Here is a 4,670-nt window from a genome sequence, read left to right on the forward strand (position 1 = left end):
CACTATGGGAGACAAAGAGCAGAGGAACCTAAATAATCCTGTAGTTAGCATCCACAGGAAAGAAAGACCTGGCAATGGACATTTTTGTAAAGAATAAATAAGGCAATGGTTATCAAAGTGTGGTTGGCTAATTACCTGCATTAGAATTATCTGGAGCACATATTAACAAGCAGATTCCCAGTCCCTTCTGTACAAACTTGATTTAGGGCAGGAAGGTAGGGTTGAGGCCTGAGAATCTGCATTTTAAAAGCATTCTAGGTGATTCTACTGCATCTTAAAATTTGAGAACAGATGAGATAAAGTTTGTTCTTTTAACTGGAATAAAGAATGATCTACACATCTGAAATGCTAACTTGTATTAGTCTTTAATGAGGGGCAAGGGAAGTAAAGGATGGCAGTTGATATTTTCTACTGTAGTGAAGTTAATTGAACTCTCACAATAATCCTAAGAGGTAGATATTATTATCCCTATTTTTGATGGAAAAAAAACCAGAATTATATAGTTTAAGCAATTTGTTCAACAATATAGAGCTAATGAATAGAAACACTAACATACGAACCCAGATTCACTTAATTCTAAAGCCTGTCCACTTTCTCTAACACCATCCATGCTAGCTAGCACCAGGGAACAAACTGACGGATCAAATGGTAAATTTTCTTTGAGTTCTTTGCCAGATCTTTCTACGTAAATAAATACAAAGAACAGCTACATGTACTTTAGTCATGCCCAACATAATTATCCATGGGCATATCCTTCTTGGCAGGTAGGGACTGAGGGCAAAGCCAGGAGGGGTGATTAAAACAAATGGCCATTTCTTACTTTTTTTTTTTTTTGAGACGGAGTCTCACTCTGTCACCCGAGCTGGAGTGCAATGGCGTGGTCTCGGCTCACTGCAACCTCCTCCTCCCAGGTTCAAGCGACTCTCCCACCTCAGCCTCCCAAGTAGCTGGGACCACAGGCGTGTGACACCACACCTGGCTAATTTTTGTATTTTCAGTAGAGATGGGGTTTTACCATGTTGGCCAGGCTGGTCGCAAACACCTGACCTCGTGATCTGCCTGCCCCAGGCCCCCAAAGTGCTGGGATTACAGACGTGAGCCACCGTGCTGGGCCCCTGTTTCTTACTCCCTTTTCCATCATTTCTTCACCTGCCAATGGAGGTGTAACAATGTATCATGTAAGGCTAATAAGTGGGTCCATCTGTAGGTCTCTTTCCGGTCAGTAGCACAGAAGAGCTGAACTTGGTTGGTGATGCACTGTGCCTCAGCAACATTGAGACAGGTTCATAATCTGAGACAGCTCACTGACATATACGATGTCTTTTTTTTTTTTTCACATTTTACTTTTCTTGTTACCCAGACTGGAGTGCAATGGCACGGTCTCGGCTCACCGCAACCTACGCCTCCTGGGTTCAGGCAATTCTCCTGCCTCAGCCTCCTCAGTAGCTGGGATTACAGGCACGCGCCACCATGCCCAGCTAATATTTTGTATTTTTAGTAGAGACAGGGTTTCACCATGTTGACCAGGGTGGTCTCGATCTCTTGACCTCGTGATCCACCAGCCTCGGCCTCCCAAAGTGCTGGGATTACAGGCGTGAGCCACCGCGCCCGGCCCACATTTTACTTTTTAATAGGAAAAATAGGATACTTTAATGAACAAGAAAAGCTGGCAGCTCCAACAGAAAGGTCCAGACGTGGGGTCTTGTCTGGGCTCTTCCACGCCCAGGGAACAAGGGCGAGCTTCTACAGTGCCAAACGGGAGGTTAGACTGCGTGATTCCCTGCTCTACTGCCCAGGGAGAGGGTGACCCAGCGTCTATTTGGAAGGAAGTGGGTGTGGTTCATCTTGTTCAAAATCACCCAAAATGCTTAGCCCTGAATTTTAAGCAGCACATGTGACGTGCTCCATTCTGGTTTCAAGTTCAAAGGCATCAGGCCGGTCCTGTGGGTTAGCAACTAACGTATCTTTGAAGAGCTGCTTGATCCCCTCAGACATGGAAGTCCTGCGTTTCTGGGGGATGTGCAACTCCATCTTTGGGTTTTCTAGCAGCGCCTCACCAACAGGGACGATCTCAGTCCCCTGTTTAGTGTAGGTCCCCAGGAACTCCTTCTTGGTCTCAGAGTCAATAAAACTGCATCTTTCTATCACTGCCCAGATGATACTGCCCAGGGCAAAGATGTCCGCCTTGGCTGTGTAGTGTCCCTCCCAGACTTCAGGAGCCATGTAGAAGTCTGAGCCGCAGGCTGAGGACAGCCAGTCCTTATTCACATTCACATTTTTGTTGTCTTGAATGCCCCCTTTGCCTCGGGGTGCCAGACCAGCACAGACCTTGCTTAGTCCAACGTCGGCCACCTTGAGGATGGGGGTGCCAGACCGCTCTGTGATGAGGATGTTGTCCGGCTTTAGGTCCCTGTGCACAATATGGTTTTTGTGCAAGAAGGCAATGACGCTCGTCAGCTGTAGCATGAAACTTGGTGGTGGCTGGGTCCGGCCTCCGGGACAAGACATACTGATTCAGGTCTTCACCCTCACAGAACTCCGTGACAAACCACAGACAGCAGGGATCCTCAGCATAACCGAGGATCCTTTCCCCTTTCAGCGAGGTCTCCACCAGGCGCAGGTACAGCTGCCAGCTCTTACTGCCGTGACTCATGCGCTGGGCTAGCCCGTTGCGCTGCAGGACGCGCTCCTCAAACTGCACGACGTTTTGGTGCCGCCGCTTGAGGCTGGTGAGGGCCCAGAATTCAGCCAGCGCTAGCTCCACGTTCTCGGCGGCGTCGCAGCGGATCTAGTTGACCGCCACTCGGGCCCCGCTGCGCCCGGCCACTGCCTCGTAAACCACGCGTAGCTGCCGCGCCCGATCTCCGCCAGCAGACTGTAGCGCGGCCGCGCGGACCCGCCACCGCCCTCCGTCCATCACCGCGCCAGGTACGCCTCGCCCGGGAGGTAGCCAAACTCACTATGAGCCCGTGCTGATCCCTGTGGGCAGGCTGTTTCCACCAAATGAGAGACAAGTGGCTCAGCTGGCCAAGGATTACCTAGGCAAGGCGACGGTCGTGGCGTCTGTGGTGGATCAAGGCAGTTTTTCTGGGTTTGCCCCTCTGCAACCACAGGCAGCTGAGCCTCCACCCAGCCCGAAAACCCCAGAGATCTTCAGGGCTCTGGAAGGGGAGGCTCACCTGTGCTGTTCGGGTTTGTGCCTGAGACAAAAGAAGTGCTCCAGGTCATGCCAGGGAACATTGTCTTTGTCTTGAAGAAGGGCAATGACAACTGGGCCACGGTCATGTTCAACGGGCAGAAGGGGCTTGTTCCCTGCAACTACCTTGAACCAGTTGAGCTGCGGATCCACCCTCGGCAGCAGCCCCAGGAGGAAAGCTCTCCAGAGTCTGACATCCCAACTCCTCCTAGTTCCAAAGCCCCTGCAAGACCCCAGCTGTCACCAGGTCAGAAACAAAAAGAAGAGCCTAAGGAAGTGAAGCTCAGTGTTCCCATGCCCTACACGCTCAAGGTGCGCTACAAGTACACGGTAGTCATGGAGACTCGGCCCGGGCTCCCCTACAGCGAGGTCCGGGACACGGTGTCTAGGAAACTGGAGCTCCGGCTGGAACAAGCTAAGCTGAGCTATCGGCCTCGGGACAGCAATGAGCTGGTGCCCCTTTCAGAAGAGGGCATGAAGGATGCCTGGGGCCAGGTGAAAAACTCCTGCCTGACTCTGTGGTGTGAGAACACAGTGGGTGACCAAGGCTTTGCAGATGAACCCAAGGAAAGTGAAAAAGCTGATGCTAATAGCCAGACAACAGAACCTCAGCTTAAGAAAGGCAGCCAAGTGGTAGCACTCTTCAGTTATGAGGCTACCCAACCAGAGGACCTGGAGTTTCAGGAAGGGGATATAATCCTGGTGCTATCAAAGGTGAATGAAGAATGGCTGGAAGGGAAGTGCAAAGGAAAGGCTGGCATTTTCCCCAAAGCTTTTGTTGAAGAATGCGCTACTACAGATTTGGAAAGGACTCCGAGAGAAGCCTAGGATGTTTCACAAACTGCAAAGCTGAAAATGAAGCCCTATTACTTCTAAAATGTAGCACCCTTCTGCTGTACACCGTACTGAGACACTAGTTTGGAAGTGTTCATAAAATGTAACCTACTTGGCAATGATGTGAGTACCCAGGATGATTTCTTGGGGCACAGGGGGTGAGGGGATGGGGACAGGTGAATGGAGGAGTTAGGGGAGACGAAAAGTGGATGGAAGTGTCTGGAAAGGGCACGAGAGGGTCTTCTAGGTGCTGATCCTGTTTTCCCGGTCTGAGTGCTGGCTACCCAGCTGTGTTCACTGTTAAAACCCATCAAGCTGCACATCTGGTTGGTGCACTTTCCTGTGTCATACCGCAATTTAAAAAAACCTATCTTCAAAAACCAAGACACCCAAGTCCAGGCTCAAGGACCAAGTATAAATATTCCTGTTTCTGAACCATTGCTATAATTGACTCTGAAGGCTTGAAATAACGTTACAGGTTATTCATAAGGCATATACAAATAAACTTGTTTTCTTTTTCCAAAAAAAAAAAAAGGCGCCCATGGCGGCCCTGGGGGACGAGGTGCTCGATGGTTATGTGTTCCCAGCGTGGGCCCCCTGCTCGTACCCGTACCCCAACGCGGCGGCCACCAAGGGCAGG

General features: G+C 50.4%; 1 pseudogene; it reads right to left on the reverse strand.

Moving 5' to 3' along the window:
* Nucleotides 1-1,614: 1,614 nt before the first annotated feature.
* On the reverse strand, nucleotides 1,615-3,285 carry LOC116547889 (annotated as a pseudogene).
* Nucleotides 3,286-4,670: the final 1,385 nt, after the last annotated feature.

Source organism: Sapajus apella, unplaced genomic scaffold (assembly GCF_009761245.1).
Source record: "Sapajus apella isolate SASKATOON/1434 unplaced genomic scaffold, GSC_monkey_1.0 scaffold5313, whole genome shotgun sequence".
Lineage (NCBI taxonomy): Eukaryota > Metazoa > Chordata > Mammalia > Primates > Cebidae > Sapajus > Sapajus apella.